At 42.2% G+C, this 17,837-nt stretch overlaps 1 long non-coding RNA gene across 1 annotated transcript; it reads right to left on the minus strand.

Moving 5' to 3' along the window:
* Positions 1-4,374: 4,374 nt before the first annotated feature.
* Positions 4,375-11,266, minus strand: LOC125700250 (uncharacterized). Its single transcript, XR_007379821.1, has 3 exons — positions 9,208-11,266; positions 7,148-7,498; positions 4,375-7,017 (listed from the first exon to the last, which is right to left on the minus strand). It is a non-coding gene; the product is annotated as an uncharacterized LOC125700250 (long non-coding RNA).
* Positions 11,267-17,837: the final 6,571 nt, after the last annotated feature.

Consider the following 17,837-nt stretch of genomic DNA (forward strand, 5'->3'; position numbering starts at 1 on the left):
AGGGGCATCAGGAAATATCAGGGAAGACCAGACCTGGCCTCTGCATCCCAACTGACTCCACAGCTGTATAAAGCTCTCTCCAAATACATCTCCTGTTGGGTGACAATGCTACCAGTCCTCCTCTGAAGCAGGTACTGCCCATAGTTCAGAACCTGTGCTCACTGCTAAATAGCTGATCTCTCCTATGCTCCTGGGTAAGCAGTGATCATGAACTCTCTTTTATTAGAAAGGCAGTGGACAGGCACTTCCCTTTGATCAAGAGATAAATCAGTCCCTTTACAGAATAGGCTCTGGATTTAAAGCCTTTTTTTTTTTTTTTATCCCAGTTAACACAAGCCTACCTATGAGAAAACAAAACCCTCTAACGTGTTGTTTGCAGAAGGGATATATGTTTACTAAATGTGTTCTTTAGGCCTAGCTGGTCTTTCAAGATAGCTTTTTATTTCAAGATGTATTTAGTAATACTGTCAGGATTTAAGTTCTGTTAGTTTTACATGAACTCAACACAGCAGGTGTCTCACGTTTTAATACATGTTCTTTTGATAGTGTTGCATGTACTTGGACTATAAAATCATTGGTTTTTGTGAAGTCACTGCATGTTTTTCTTACAGTCATATTATTGTAATAATGATGCTGCATAAGCAACAGTGCTTTGAGCTGTACATAGCTCTACCTACATGGCAAACTGGAGGAGATGTCTCATGCATAGCCGGAGAGGAGCTGATACACCAAGAAAATCGGTTGAATAACAGATGTGATTCCATGCTGCTTGCAGTGGCCAGTGAAGAGCCATCCATCATGTTCTCACAGAGGTGAGTTGTGAGTTGTTTGCTTGTTTTAATACAAGGAGCAGGAAATCCATATGCATATATACACTTTGTTCATGCCTGCCTTAGCATCACAATCTGAATATATGCGCCTCTACAGCTGAAATCTGTTTGGTATCAGCAGTAACTCTTTCAGTCTAAAATACAGATTTAGTCAGGTGGGATAGGAGGAAGAATCCAGTTTGTCCTCTTTTAATTCTCAGAATAATAAAACAGAAAAAAAAAATTAAGAGGGCTTTTAGATTATCTAGAGAGAGGCATTTATAATGCTGCAGAACAACAACAACAAAAAAGACATTCTTCCCACGGACAAATTGCATATATCTTGCCACATTGCTGGCTGATGTTGCACTGTTTAATTCATTTGTTTGATTGCAGTTCAAGGTGATGTGCGGAACTATTTGCATCAGGGTGAGTGCAGGCAGGATGTTTTAGGTGCGTTATTAGGTGCTTGCGAGCAGCACTGATGAGTAAAAACATAAATGCAGAAACAAGAGATGCTTGAAGTTAATGATCCCAGAGGGTGGGACTTGGAGAGCTGACCAAATAGCACTGAAGATCTGTGAAGTACTTTTGACATTGGCAGTGATTGGAGCTTGCTGCAATTATCAGGACATGTGACCACCATGAACAGAGCTGCCCAGCTCTTATAATGTAACATCTGATAATTTGCAGCTACTTAAACAAGAATAAATCTGAATACAAAGTATGAAGAGTTTATTTTTCCAAGAATAGCAGAGAGGTAACTGTTATCTGAGGGCACTGAAGGCAGTGGTTATTCACCTTTCCTTGTGCAGCTACTGAAGTATTCTCCCACCTCCACAGCCTGTCGGTATGGCAGTTTTGACAGCTTACACGTTATAGTAGCTCAGGCCATGGCATAGTCATGAATTCCACCCTGGTGAGCTCCTTTCAATGGGCTGCACCATCCCAAGTCCTGCCATTGCCTGTGCAGCACCTGTCAGCATCTTAAGAAACTCAAATGGAAATAAGGTATTATTTCAGAACCCTGAGAAAAAAAATATTGAAATAAGTAGCCAGTATGTTGAAAGGTGAATACAAACACAGCTGGTGCTTTTCTTTTGTGTACTGGCATTTCTCCCTTTGTACTGTCATTCTATTTAACCTCAAGCTGACTGGCGAAACTCCTCTAGCATTATTGGTTTTATTCAAGAAGCAAAAATGTGAACCAGCAGGATGCAGACAGGTCAACAGAGCTCATTTAAAATCATCTGGATTCAACTGCAATTTTATTAGAGCCCATCTTGTTTTGTTGATAGTTTACTTCTACTTTTGGCAGGAAGAATAAATGTCTGTTTGTGTTTGATGTGAATGGTTCCTTATTCACAATGTTTATGCAGCTTATGGCCAGTAAAGTCATGTTCTAAGTCAACATCCAAATACGAGAGCAGATTCTTCATTTTCTTGTTGTGTACATTGGGCAGAACAGGAGATGGGCTCATAAGTACCAAGATCAGGAAAGATTAATGATAAAGGAGGAACATAAACTTGTCTACGGCCTTCAGCATATTCACAAAGTCCTTAAACCATTTTCAGGCATCTTTCAGTGGTTTCTCATGTCTTGAAATGTCTTTCTAGAATGTTTTAAGAGTAAAATGAATAAAGTATGCATCTACATGTGCTTAATTAAGTAGAGAGAACTGTGAAGAATGAACTCAGACATGTAGCAGGCTAAAATGTTTCTGCTTTTAATCTTGTTTTGCGAGGAGGTAATGCTGTAAAGCTTCAAATGTGACCTTACAGAAATTTTGAACATATATATATTATGGAAATTTGTTCTTAAAATTTTTTGCTCTGTTTCATAACATTGAGTTTTACAACAAGCAAGGAATATAGCCCAGAGATATCACAGAGCCAGAACTGTGCTTGCAGTTGATAACTCTTAGATTAAAAATAGAAGGGTAGACCTGGCACTGAGGGACATGGTTAGTGGGCATGAAGGGGTTGGGCTGAAGACCTTAGAGGTCTTTTCCAACCTTTATAATTCAGTGATGCCATGATTCCAGCATATGCCAAATAAAAGTTTAAAATCCTAATACTGATTTGGAAAGACACTTATTTAAAAGGAGACTTGGACAATGCGTCCATTTGATTTGCATTCATTTTTGCAGTTTCTTGAGGCTACTCCACATAAGTGGTTAGTTGGGATCCCACAGAAATGTAGGAAAGCAGAGCATCTCAGGAGAGGATGTAATCTCTTTGCACTAAGGAGGCACAATCTACATCAGTTATTTGTCTATCCAAGCCCTCATTTAAAAATAAATAAATAAATAAAAAGACTGTAAGAAATGAGATTGAATCTACATTGGGGCTTCCTTGAAGAGATCTAAAGAAATCTTTTCTATATTTCCACTGTATGGAATAATGGTAGGGATCCAGACTTCCCATGCTATGATAAATGAGAAGACTTCCATGGTGTTCAAAGCATTATCACAATCCATTTCATACCTCATCTGTTATTATAAGCATAAAATGTGCAAATGTTCTCCACTGCTGTAAATGTCAGCATGCTAGGGGCAAATGCTTTGATTTTCTATCAGCAAATAATGTTAAATTATATAGTATTTAATCATGCTTAGTGAGAGTGATGAACTTTAAAGAATGAATTTCTTTCAAATCACTCCATCTTCAGTTCTCCTGGAAATGGACATCATCATTTATAAAACACTGAAGTTAACTTCCTAGCCTGAAGGTTTTGTGATGGCTCAAGGCTGATGGCAGTACTAAAATACAAAACCATTTAGATATCAAAATTGTTTTGACTGAGGCAATCAGGTATTTGAGTAGGGAATTTTAAAGTAAACTTTGAAAATCAGAACTCTCATATAAAATGCGAAATAATTCTGTTTTCATTAAGGACAATGAATTTAATTGCATTTAAAGAAGAATTTGCATTACCTACTATGACACAACCTCAAAACCATAATTGCTAAATAAAGCTGTAACATTTACCAGGCCAGATTGTAAGTGGTTGTAAGGTAGGAGTGTTCCACTGGAGTAACTGGATGGCTGTGGCTTTCTGTCACCTACACTCTCCACCTGTCCTTTCTGAAAGTAAAAGTGACAGAAAAGGTATGGATGCAGTATATGGAGGAGACTTTTACTTGGGAGTAAGGGAATATAAATCCTCAAATCCCAAAGCCACAGTGAAAGGCAGTGCTGCTAGTATCTTAGCAACAGGAAGAACTAGAAGATGAACCATACAGGGAAATCAGCTACAGAACATCTTTAAGAGCTGTCTCTGGTATATATTTATTATATGATTTTTCTGAAACCAGATCTCTACCCACATCATCTGAAAATGCAGGACTTTTTTTGGTGTGACCCTTTGCTTATGGTTTCTGCTGATGGGAGCTATGCTTTTATATTTGGATCAGTAATCATGTAGCTATTAGAACAATTTTATAGGCAACCAAAAAGAAAGCAAGCATCTCATAACGGTCATTGTGGTAAATGTCACAACTTTTATTATGGTGCAGAATTAACTGGAGACCAGTTTTCCATACAAGACTTTTGGCATAACAAACACAAAAATTCTGAAGCAAAATGGAATTTAGAGAGTTTAGTCAAATGCTAGAATAATAAGTTCACATAAATATCAATACACTAAAGATTCAGAATCAATTTTTTGCTCTTTCATTGTAAAAATGTCAATACCTATTGCTTCCTATGATGCCTATCATCATAAAAATTCATGACAGTGACCACAAACATCAAAAGTTTGAAATCCATTTTGTTGGTAATGTGTTCTTAGATATGCTTTGCTTGTTACATACAACAGTGTTTTATTTCTCTGGAAATGTATAGACACCAGAGAAAAAGCAGGTAAAGCTCAAGTTAGTTGGGTTTGATAAAAACCAGATAGTCAGTGTCAAAGGTTTATCAGCAAACCACTGTTTTGCAATTTATTTTTTTAATCTATGCTGTTTGGTGGATAATGAAAATCCTTTTAAATGGTGATAAGGGATAGGAAATTATTCTGAATCCCCTAAATGCTAAGATTTAAGAAATATTTTGTCTGCTTAATACTATTTACCCAGCTCTAATCAATTGCCTGTCAGCGTCAAAAAGATTCTTTCAGCTCACAAAAGGCAAAACATAGAATTTACTACAAAAGTAGTGCTATTATTGCACATGGTTCTTTGTTAAGCCAGTAATAATTCAACTCTGCTAAATAATCAGATATTCAGGAAGAGGAAAGAGAATAATTCCCCTGTATTTCTGTGAAAAGAAACTGTACATAAGTGGTTTTAAAAAAACTTCAGCAAGACTTAAGTTTAATATATGGAAACTGCCTGCCACAACAGTAAGGTCTTACTAGGTTTTGTTATTTGCTTATGTCCCTCCCCAGACCTTTTGAGCCCTTTTGTTTTGTTACCTGACTCACAGCAGACTCAAAGAATGTTTTAATCACTATCCCAAGGTTAAGGAGGTATTGCCTATCTGCACAGGCTTCTCTAAGCCAGTCCCTAGTGATGCTCTTTCCCCAGAGCAGAGTTCCCCAGATTGGAATGCTGCAGGAGCCAGCAGTACAAGTTATGGAACAATAAACAAGTTATGGAACAATATATATTTTTCCAGACCTAACTGTGAAACAGATGGCAAAATAGTCTCTGCCCTCTGCTTCAGGGCTTAAGAAAGGACAAACAGCCCTTCCCCTGGTTCATGAGACTGCACAGAACATGAGATGGCGTTCAGTAACCTCTCTATGTAGTTCATGTTAAACAGTACTCAACAAAAGCAAAACAAAAGCAAAACACACAAATAACAATGCAGAGGTTGTCCCACTACCCCCATGTGGGTCTGCCACTGGGAAACCCTTGTTTTGGAAAACAAACGTGTTGCTTTGGGGTTCTTTGGTTGCTCAGGATGCTGGCAGAGAATGTCTTGCAGAATGCAGTTCCCAGCATTGCGCTTCCAGTTTGTAAGTGGAAAAATCATCCTCAGCCTTACCTTGCACAAACCGGCTTTATATCATCATATTGGCTAAAGTAGGGGAGACAGGAAGGAGTAGAACGAGTTGGTGTGAAATGTAGGGAGGATCCAGGTGAGTTGTTTCAGTAGAAATCCCTACCATGGTATGGTGGCACCTTGTCAGAGCTAACAATGAGCATCTGAAAGGGAAAGCTGAACAGATTCACAAAGTGTGAGTTTTAAACACTTTTAATTTCAGTTGTTAACTAAACTGGAATGAACTGCTTGTAGAAGTAGAAATATTTATCATCAGTGCTTTATGTTCTGCCACTCTAGCAGCTAACATTCGGATTCTTTTAAGTATTGCCAGTCAATATTAACGAGACACTAAATACTCACACTGCAACTGTCCATTAGAGCAAATTAACTAGTTTATTGTCTTAACAGTCATTTGATAAGCATAGCTTTGAACAACTTCTTCGAGAAGATTTCTTGATTATACCCTGTGAGTACGTTTTGGAGAGGCAAGTGACAGCTGTCCTTTCTGGTTTGGAAACAATCACATTAGGCTGGCTGCTACCAGGCAATGCTGCTCAGAGGAGAAGCCTGTGCTACACTATAGCAGATGATGCCTCGATCCCTTTTTTTGAACTGTGAGGCAAAGATTGACAGGAGAAATTAATAGGAGAGGGAAGTGCTCTGCTAATACCTGGAGACCCATTAATAGTAGAGAGTGAGCTGCTCGGTATTACCTGAGATGTGCTTAATATAGAAAGCAGTCTTCATTTTAAATAATTCCCCTTGAGCTTCTGCTCAAGGCAACAGGCAAGCAGACAAGGTGCAGTTCAATCTTGCGTGCTGATGTGGCACAGCTGGAAATGTCCCTCTCCTCCAGGGAGATCTGAAGAACTCTCTTTGTCAGGCACTGAGGGAGCAGGCTTTTGGGTTGAGAATCCCAGCCCTGTCGTGCAAGGTGCAAAAGGTCATTTTTTTCTGGATCTGGTTATGTAAGATTATGCCATTAATTGTGCATTTTCACTGTAAAGTAATGAGACATATTACTCATTCTTTTTAGCTCTAAGTGCCATTATTCGGTTTGCTTTTCAGTTATGTGACCTTCTCCAGACTTCTGCTGTTCTGACATACCACAAACAGATTTTAGCAGTTCACTTGGGAACAACCCCAGACTCTCCTGGAAGGGAATTCTCTCCAGGCAGCAGGATGGGGAGCAGCAGTACTTCACCTCATGCAGAAGCTAACAACAAACAAAAGTGCGTATTGAGCAGACAGTAAAAAAGTAAATAGGGTACATAAGGAGATTTGATATCCCCTGATAAATGTGAGACAATTCATCCTGACCTTGCAGCACAGATTTCCAGACTCACCTCTGTGAGCACCGCATCCTGCTGCTGCACCCAGAGCCTGCTGCAGGGATGGAGGGACGTCACAAAGGTGTTTGCAGTGGCCTGGAGCAAAGGATCCTTGTGTGTGAGTGTAGGTGTGTCTCGGAGGGAAGGAGGATACCAAGTTTTGCACCTTGCCCTGAATTTTTACAGATTTCTCTTTCTGGGTCACTGTTCCTTGCACAGATGCAGTCTGACTTTATATAAGCTTTGTGAAATGAGGTCTCTCCTCATTAATTTTTCAGTTGCAATCCCCATCCATTCCCTTTTCTTTGCCTTCTGATTCTTCTGCTTGGATGTTTTCCTTCTGCTCCTTATTTCTGAAGGAGGTATCTAGACATGAAAAGCAAGAACAGAGCAGAGCTGAGCTAATTAGCAGCTGCTGTAAGCTATTGCTTACCCTGCACAGGAACATATCTCAAATCGATGCCAATTTGGATCACAAAAATGTTGCTAGAGAGAGCCAGGCCAAAGCCTTGAAAGCCCATTGACAGTCCCTTTTCAAACTCACGATTTCACTGCAGAAAAGCCCCACTGAGAGACATTTCCCAGCTCGGTAGGCTTCAATCTGCAGGAAAATTGTCAGAAACACATTTCTCACCAATCCCACCTAAATGGAATCACCTTGTTTGTGAGCGCTCTGAGTCAATGCAGCAGCGTTACTATTCCAAAGCAGGGAGGAAACATAATAGAAATTGTTGCTTTTATTTTTGTTTGCTTGTTTCGAGAAAGAAAATGAAACAGAAAAGAAGGAAAACTATGCAGTGAAATAAGAGGCTGTTGGCTCTTTTCATCCTTTTCCCTGCCATAATGCTGTAATATTAGTGATATGGTTCCAGCTGCTGGGATGGAGCTGGGAGAAAGCCATGCTCATTCTGATCAAGGAACTGTAGAGTCAGAGCTGATTCCCAGGCCCGGTGCTCACAAGCACACACACACACATCTATGTGCCTCTACTCTGTGTGCCCTACCATTGCTGTAACTCATCTTCCTCAACGTGAAAGAGCATTACAGAGAGGATTCCAATCAGCTGGATTCCATTTCCAGCACAGGTGGGAAAGGAAGGAATTAACAATGTTGTCAATGAATGCTGTTCAGGTTCAACATTGTGAAAATGTGGTGGGTTTGTTCATTTTCTGGAACAGGCTATGAATATTGGTGCGTATGTAAATATTTGAATTTGCTGTGATTTCCATAAAAACAACATAGAAAGATTAGCATTGATTTTATGAACCAGTTTAGTTATGAACCAAGCCATAACTGTAGAATAGGATAATTTGAGCTTGTTTGCAGTTCACAACAAACAATTTGCAATCAAAAAGTCTATCAGAATGAAAGCAGAATGCTTGGTTAAAGTCACTGCATCAACATTACGAGCTCTCATTTGTTCATCAGACTGAGGTATGACAGTGTCACCTAGCAACTTTTCAAGGGCATTCAGACTCGATGGTGCTGAACTCCATAGAGAAGACTATAAATAAATTAATTTACAAATTAGTACTTTTTATGAGTGTCGAAAGCATCACATTTGACATTAAGAAATTAACACTGTATAGGAAGAAAGGAAACAAAGAATAATTGTCATACTGGCAGTTATAGGTTGGGAGGATTTAAACTGCGTAACAATGAAATATAGTTAACCCTTAGAAGCAAAGGTGTGCATTTCCAATGTCTTTGCTTTGAAATAGATGCATGCATACATATATGAATTATATGCATACACTGCATGTATTTATGTATATTATTATGCAAATTACTTCTAGATAATTCCTATGTTTTTCCAGGTACTTACATTATCAGAGAAGAGAGATTCCTGCGTCACATTTTACCTGTACTTTTTAATGCTTCCTGGCAACATACAGCTGCTTATCCTTCAGTATGTGCTTCACCTCTGATGAGCTCTGCCAGCCCACCTGTACCTGAGCACAGAGCCTTGCAGGCACCTTCTGCTTGTGCTGCCTGGACCTGAGAGCTGTGCAATGCTGAAAGTTAAGGCAGTTACAAAGCCATTAAAACATATCCTTCTAATTGAGACGCTTTACCATGAAGTTTCTATCCAGCTAGAGGAGTCGGATTCTACTTTTCTTTAATTCCTTTTCTGCCAACTTTCAGTGCTGAAATTACATTAATTCTGCAAATGCTGAGCACAGTCCCTGACTCCAGCTGTAGTCAGTTACCAGAGCACATCTCCCTGCAAACCTGGTTCTCCAGTACTGTAATCCAGTAACGGCGTATCAAAACACTGGAGCAAGTAATTCTCTGGAAGAGAAAAATATGGATATGGAAGATCTTGATTAGAATTAACAGGCAGGATAGTCAGCAAAATCAAGGCAGATAAATGGACTTTGGTCAGAATCATGCCAATCATAGAATGGCTTGGGTTGGAAGGGACCCCAAGGATCAAGTTCCAACCCCCCTGCCACAGGCAGGGCCACCTACCTCCAGATCTGGTACTAAACCAGGCTGCCCAGGGCTCCATCCAACCCGGTCTTGAACACCTCCTGGAATGGGGCATCCACAGCCTCTCTAGGCAGCCTGTGCCAGCACCTCACTGCTCTCTCAATGAAGAACTCTCCCCCTGACATCTAAAACCTCCCCCCGGCCAGCCAACCAGCCAGTCTCTTAAGCACATACATTAAAACTGGAGAAAAGCAAAATTAATACAAGCTTACTGAGACCTAATAGTTAAAGGGAGAACATTGAGCAGACTGGCAAGCAGGGTCTAAGCCCCACAAAGCACAGCTATAAAGATAATGTCCCTCACAGTGTTTTTCCAGGCTGGATGTGACTTATTAACAGCTTTCACAGAAAGAAAATTTTTAGTAACGAGACAAAGACCTTCCAGAAAAATTATCAAGCGGGTAACATGTCCATCTATTTGCTAAATGTAAGGGAAGAAGAAGTTGTAAATATCCTAGAAAAAGAGACAAATGGATACATATAGCATTGCACTGCCTGGTTGTTTGTACTCTTTGGTCTTCACATGCGTGGGAGCGTGGATCAGGCCCTGTGTGGGTGTTTGCACTGCTGGATCTGCTGCCCTTCCAGCTGCATCCCTGCAGGTCCCAGCAAGGCTTCACAAAGATACGGGAAGAGCAGGTGCTAATGGGATCCGCCTGCAGGCTTGTCTGAACCAGCTAATCCACAACCGAGCCAACAGCACTTTAAATCAAATCTAAGCCTGCAAAAGCAGAATCAGTTTGAGTGTTAAAGAAAAAAATGACTTTAATAGCAGAAAGAGTGGAAAAAACATTTTACAGAGATTTGGTAATGGCTCTGCCCCCAAACCATTCCTTTCTCCTTTCCTCATTTCCTGTGATCTTTGGGTTTAACCTGCTTTAAAACTCAGCTACCTGGGTTGGATGAGCAGCACCTGTTCTCAGAACCCAGCAGGGAACAGGCAGTGCCTCGCTGCCTCTTCACAGCATCTCCTCTCCTATGAGGGATCTCCTCTCCCCTGCCCTCTGGGGCTGCTGCTGTGAAGATGGAGAGGATAGGCAAATCTGTACATACAGCTGGATCCCTAACAGGCAAGGGCCAGATCTTTATGTCTCTTAGATTTAGCCTCTTGATCTCCATGGATACCTTATTCGTATAGCAACAGCCGAGGTGGGTGTCTGCTGACTGGTTTGACTCCAATCAACTTATTTTCTATACACTGATAAAGCACAGATCCCAGTTACACTTTGTATCCTCTGTTTGAGAACAAGAGGTAAAGAAATCCCATTTACTGGGCCAGCAGGGACAGCCAGAAAGCCTGACTGTGACACAGGACAAACCATAGAAAAACAATAAGGTGAGAGCTCCTTCTGCTTCTGGCAGATTTCTCCAGGCTCCAAGAAAACCAGCAGTGCTGTGGGACCTAAGGCTGGAGGTCAGCGTTGGGCACTCAGCTGAGCAGACAGGCAGCAGCCGCCGTTCCCTCTGGTACACACTGCTGTAGGACAGACAGACGTGTTGCGAGACATCACTCTAGGCAGCACAGCCAGTCCTCCCTCAGCAGCCTGACACACAGGTTAGACATTACGGCTTCTTCTCTGGTGCTCAGCTGTTTGTGGTGCTGGGCTCATTCTGCTCTGGGACCAAAGGAAAGGCAGAGAAAGAAAGGACAGCCTGAGGAGCTGTTTGTTCCCAGTGGGAGAACAACATGCCCTGTTCTGGTTGTACAAAGCTGTGTGTGAATGCAGCCGGGAGTGTGAGCCAGGTCTCTGCAGGACTTGCTCAGAACAAGCTGCCCCGAGAGCAGCCTGCAGAGCCCGACAAACAGCCAGTGCCCTTCACACCCAGGCTGCCGTGCAGGCAGTGAGGGTTTGCACACCCCTCGTGCACCCAGTGGGCTGCCTCGCTGTACTTCCCTCCACGGGAGGGCCAGCAGCATCACACTTGTAGTAGATTTTACTTCCAGATTCACTCAAACATAGCAGAGGGCATCATTTACTCTCTAAGTGTTACATGAGCACTACCAAGCAGCACGCAGAGGTGAGGCCCCATACCCAGCAGTCTGATGGCACCCGGCGCGTCAGCTCCACATGCTGTTGCAGCGGGCAGCATCAGCACACATGGAGGGCTGGGTTTTGGTGCTGCGAATTGAATTTTTCTTATGCTGGCTCTATAACAAGCATATGCAATGGCTGATGGTAATTAAAAACTTTCAAATTCTGGCTTTGCCAAAGCCAGACAGAACACTTTCTGCTCCACAGGCTAGGATGAAACCAAACAAGATCAGAGAGCAATTCATGCTCATAATGATGCTTTCTCTCTCCCCCTTCTGTCCTCATCTCCCTTTCAGACACAAGATATTTTTAATGAGCGAGAAGGAGTAACTCAATTTGTTCTAACGTCACTGAGCGATGCAGATTGCAGTGCAAAGAACTGAACACAAAAGACATGCTGCCTGAAAACAGATTGTAATAAAAGGTAAAGTGATCATTCCCCATAGACAGTGGGGTTTTTGTTATCATCTCCTCGTACTCATGGCAGGTGGAAGCATCCTGGGACTGAACAAAGGGCAAGAGAATAAAGTGGATTGCAACAGTCAGAAGCAGAGGGATCCCCTTGGGATTGCCAAGCACATAACATGGGATCCACCAAAAGAAACAGAGAAAAACACAGTTTATTTGATTTATTTTCTGATTAATTAATCACTGAGGGAATCTGACTACATGGAGTTTGATGTGGCTTTCCAGAGTTTTCAGTTCTACCTTCCAGTTGTAATAAAAACCAACTTTTTTTTTAAAAAAAAAGTAACCTTCCCTTTTCTTACTTCAGCTCTTGTTCACCGTGACAATAGAATAGGATTTTGAACTTGATACTAAAGTGAAGCTGTAACCCAAACGGAGTCTGGTTTTCTTCATTAGAGGGACAGTTCCATGTGGGAGCCAAAAGAGGGGGAGAGTTTGATTTGTTGTATTAATACTTTGCGGCCCACGTGCTGATGAGGTGATGAGTCTCAGTTTAATATTTCTCTAGTGATCATGGTTGTCTGTGGGTAGGAAACACAAAGGCAGGGGTGTCCCATACCTTCCTGTGATCTGACGTGCCACTCTGACACCCAGCCTTGCAGTGGGAATGGAGGTATCTGGAAGGCAGAAGAACACCTGACGTTATTTTGTCTGCAATGGTTGTGTGAACAACAGCAACAGAAAATCAGTTCCCATTCTGAATGGATAAAAATTCTTTGTATTAACCAAATCAATGCAAATTATGTAATTTAGATGACTGGTGGCAGTAATGGGCTGCACAAAGATATTCCGACAGCTTAAGTAGAATTGGGAATGCAATCAACTCTCAAAGCTGAAGAAACAGCTCACAGCTGAGGTTAAAAGCACAGATAAAGAGACAAATCCTTGCTGAATATCTCCAGGCTAACAGTAGCCGGGAGGTTAATGGTTCTTTCCAAAAGAGGGATGTAGCTGATGTTTCTTCACTGCTGCTTGCTAACAGCAAGGCCCTACTGGTAGCATCTAGTGGCTCAAATCAATTCACAGTCCCCAATAAATTTGGCTGCAGTGGTAGAAAAGGCTACTCCCTTGTACACAGGCTAAATCAATCACCTCAAGATTAAACACACATGATCTGAAGGTTCTTGCCCACAGGCTTATTCACAGTACGTCTGCTAACATGGTGACACTGTGTTATCAGTGCCAGGCTGGAGCTGCAGTCAGGTAAGACAGTAGCAGAGGAGAGCCACCAGCCAAGTGCTCAGGAGAAGGAGCAGCAATTCCCACACTCCTGTTTGAGTCATCCCTGTGCAAAGTCACACTGCCTGATTTAAGCTGCCAATGACAGTGATCAAGGTCTTCCTTTGATTTACCCTATGTACTCCCTCAGGCTATTTATAATCCATACAGAGATATTCCTCTGCTTAATTAGTCTCCTAACAGTGTGAGTCATAGGGGGAATGGGCTGAGCTCATATCATACACTAGGGGACAAGCAGCCTCTTCAGCTCTCGTGTCTCTACCTTCCCTCCCACATACATTGAGGCATAGGACTATGTGTCTCCTGGAAGCAGTGCACCTCTCAGGAGAGTGCAGCCTCCCCTGGGATTTAGCAAAGGATGGATGGACTTGGAGGGGTCTATTAAGGGTTTCGTTGATGGGGACAATAAGTGGAGAAGGAAAGAAAGGCTGAATGGAACACCGCTGCAGAAGTAAAATGAGTAAAGTTGGACACTTGTGTGGCAGTGAGCATCCTTTTTGTCCTTGCAAAGAGGACTCCCGCTGTGCTCTGCATTAGGTGGCTGCTGGATGAAAAGCTGTGATAATGTATTATGTTATACCAGAAGTATTACTTCCTGAGTCACTATCCCCACTATGTACTGCAAGGCTGCCTGTGCGACTCAGGGCAATGTCTAGGAGACTCTGCAGTCTCATTTGGCTCAAATCTTGTTGATTCAAGAAACACTTACAGGGCATTTTTCCAGTTCCAGTGTCCCAGTGTTGAGTTCAGCTGAAGTTGCATCCTGTAATTAACAGACCATTGTATGTGGTGAGAGGACTCCCCAAAGTCATTCTAGAACAGTTTCCCTGGAGTTTTGGAATGGGATGAGAAAAATACTTTGAAAAAAAGTAATGATATTGAGTTCTTCTACTCCAAATTAAATTAGCATTTTAATGTAAATTAGTACACCAGCTTATAATGTTGGGAAAGTATATTTTACAACATTGCACACACAAATAATAAATTGTGCAACGCAGATGTTACCACTTATTGTAATGTTCAAGTGAAGAAGAAAACACTCTGCCTAGCATTTAATTAGTTTTACTCCTTGCAGAGACAAAAATAAAAATTTACTTGTCTTTTAAGTAAATACCATCTGCAATATATTTCCATTCTACAATCTAGTGCAAAGCATATCTGCAGACTGCTATGCTATAGCATTATTTTATCTATGGTGGAAAGGTGGTTGTAGAATTACGGAAACATAGAATGGCTTGGGTTGGAAGGGACCTCGATTAAGGCAAATGGACTGCAATAGTTTTCTTGCAGCATAGCTTGGACATGAGGAATGCCTGTTTCAACCAATGTGTCAGACGTTTTGGGCCATAAATGCCTTTGGCCTAATAGCAAGAGTACCAGCAAGGGTCTGCCTGTAACCCCAGGTCTGTGTGTCATCAGGTGCTTTGAGACAAATGGGCAGAGTGGTACACAGAGGCCCACAGAGGAAGCTAGGCAGTGACTTGCTGAACCAGGCACTCATGAGTTTTATCCTTGTTTGAGTGGTACTGCAGCAGTAAAGACTGCAAGAAGCAAGCCAAAAACATTGAGTGGCTTTCTGAGGCTAGTGTCTCTCAACTTGCAGCACAACTGAGATTTCCTTCCTTTAAAAAAAAAAAAAAAGATAAGTACCTCTGGTGACAAAACTCCCAACACTCTCTAATTTATTTTCCTATACCCATTTTGTATTTCCAAAGCACAAAAGATACCAATATAAACACGTAATGCCAGAGGAATCAGGTCACGTTTGTCACTATTTACTGATGTACAATTTGCATATATAAGTTTGCTTCCAGCTGCATGGTTACAACACATAAGATAAGAGGCTTAGCTTCATGTCAGACCATTGTGAGAGCTGTTTGAGCCCTGGGACTAGCAGCTGACAGATGGGTGTTTCTTCTGGAGAAGCATAGCCAGCTCCCAGGCACTGACAGCACCAGCACTGCTCCTTACCAGGAGCCTTTAAGCTGTGCCCAAGGAGAAGAGGCACAAAACAAGCTCCTGGGACCTTCTACCTTTCACCATGACAATTTAAGCCTCTCTGAAAATTTTAGTGCAAAAGATGTTACTGCACTACACAGCTTTACAGGCTGTATCTGCATGAGTGCAGCTCCCCTTTGCTGTCCCCCTCCAGTTAATGAGAAGGCACAGATGCCCTCCTGCATGGGTTAGTGTTAGTCATACTCACCAAAAGGAAAACTACAGTATCTACATGTACATCCTCCTCTGCAGAAACAGAAAATAATTACCTATCACTGCTTTCTAAGGGGAATTTTACATCCACTGCCCTCCCCAGACTGATATTAAAACACATCCAGAGCCAAAATGGTAAAGCTGTGCCTGAAGCCACTGTCAGCTGGTGAGGGACTCTGAAGGTCTGACACAGGGGAAGGGATGCGTGGAGGTGTCACGATCTCCTCTCACTGCAACTGTTGTAGTATTGGTCAATTTCTACATCAAATGGAATAAAAATTTGGAAAAGAAAAAGAAGAAAAAAACAGCTTATTTTCATATTTTGCTTTCTTTTCTTTGGGAAGCCATGAGAGAGGAAATAACTGAAGGGCTTGTTATGCTCTCACAGGGAGTAAATAATTTCAGTCTGTTTTAATCAACTGCCTTTGAAATCTTGGGTGCTTACCATGGTTTATCACGTCTCACATGAGAAGAACAACACAAATCTACACAAATCTGCCCTGCTGCCCTCTATGCCCAATGTCCAACACCTCATGCAGCCCCATAGCAGCAGTTTGTGCGAGCCCACCATCAGACCTCAATGCCCCACACATAACATCAGCCTCTCCTGCAGGTGAGTCCTCCTGACATGCCAGACAGCAACCCACACACGAAATAATTAGCTAAAAGACTCTTTCCTTGTCATTGTAAGAAATCTCATAGTATTCCAGGTAGCCTTACTTTTCTCATCTTATTAATTTTGCTCTGGTTAAATGAAAGCTGATAAAATAGAAACTGCTGCAGGACCCGGGGAAAATTAGATTATGTAACCTCTTTTTTATTTATTTAGCATGATATCAAAGTTGTTTCTTATCATTCTTCAGGTACATTGTGCTCAGGAATAAATTAAACTGTCTATTCAACAAAGAGGAACTGCTTTTTCTCCTGCTAATTTTCTCTCTCTTTCTCGATTCTCACTCTATTATTAGAGGAAAAAATAACAAGCTTAGCTGGAGCCAGAGGAGCCCTTCCAGCTTTGCGCATTCCCCACCGTGCGGTTACCTCACGCAGACCAAGTGGTCCATCTATCGGTCTCCGACCGAAACGACAACCAACAAAGTCAAAAGTACAATGATGTATTGCTTTACATAATGACTTGCTGATGTTGACAAACGGAGTGACAGCTGTGCCCTTTTTAGGGCAAGAATTGTGCTCAGAGATCAAAGTCATGCAGATCACCCCTCGTGTTTCCATCCCGCTGCCATTCCTCCCTGCCATGGGCTCAGCACTTGGGCTGAGCCACAGAGGAACTGCTGCCTGGTGCCCGTTCTGCTTGCGATGGCCTTGGACCTCAGGGTGGCGCAGAGGTCACAGTGCTGTCCTTCCTGGGGCTGTGCACCCTGGAGCTTTAGTGCGAGAGAGAAGTCATCCCCCACGAGCCTTGAACAGCTTCAGCACAAAAAGAGAAACCTGAGGAAATCCATCACTGATTGCCAGCAGGGCAGATCTTCAGAAATCCCTTGTGTTCTGGGGGGCATTCAGGGCAGGGGTAAGTGTGATCTGCCCAAGGTCACCTACCTGTCTGTTGCTGCTAGTAGTAACGACTGCAAAATTAGTGTAAGAGCTACCTCTTCTGGAGTCATTTTATGGCAGCATTTTACTGGCAGGCAGCAAGTGACACTCTTTCTAGCATCACTCAAGCAAGCAGGAGCCTGGGTCACGCTGGTTCCTGGCCATGCAAGGACACGTAGTGCCCAGAGTTCTGGCTAGCACCAGAGTGTGTTGAGGCATGTAAATCAGAGAGACAGATGGAAGGTCTGTGCATGTGTGTGGGTTTTTCCTCTCTCTCAGGCTCCCTCCCTGCGCACACCATGAAGGGCAGGATGGCATAAGTAGGTCTATCGCATGACGTCGCATTGCAAATATGGAAGTGTTAAAATAACTCACCAGAACCTGACCCAGCAAAGAGATGAGCAATTCCTGAAAGTCACCAAGGTTCAGCTCCTGTGCTAATACTTTAACTATCTATGTTAATCTCAATTAGGCAGCCAAGTCTGTACTTATTAAAACTGCCAGCTTTCTGCTGTATGTGTGTAAGGGCAAGAAAGAAGTCAAGTAGAAGTGTGGGTTACACTGCTGAGGGAAAGAGCTAAGTAAATAGAGGAATAAAAGTCTCATTGCTAGTGAGACATCAGGACTCCTAAGAAAATACAAAAAGAACCTATCATCTGTCATTGCGTGATGTAGTGCTTTTCCAGACAAACAAGGCAAGACGTGCCACA

Source organism: Lagopus muta, chromosome 14, assembly GCF_023343835.1.
Source record: "Lagopus muta isolate bLagMut1 chromosome 14, bLagMut1 primary, whole genome shotgun sequence".
Lineage (NCBI taxonomy): Eukaryota > Metazoa > Chordata > Aves > Galliformes > Phasianidae > Lagopus > Lagopus muta.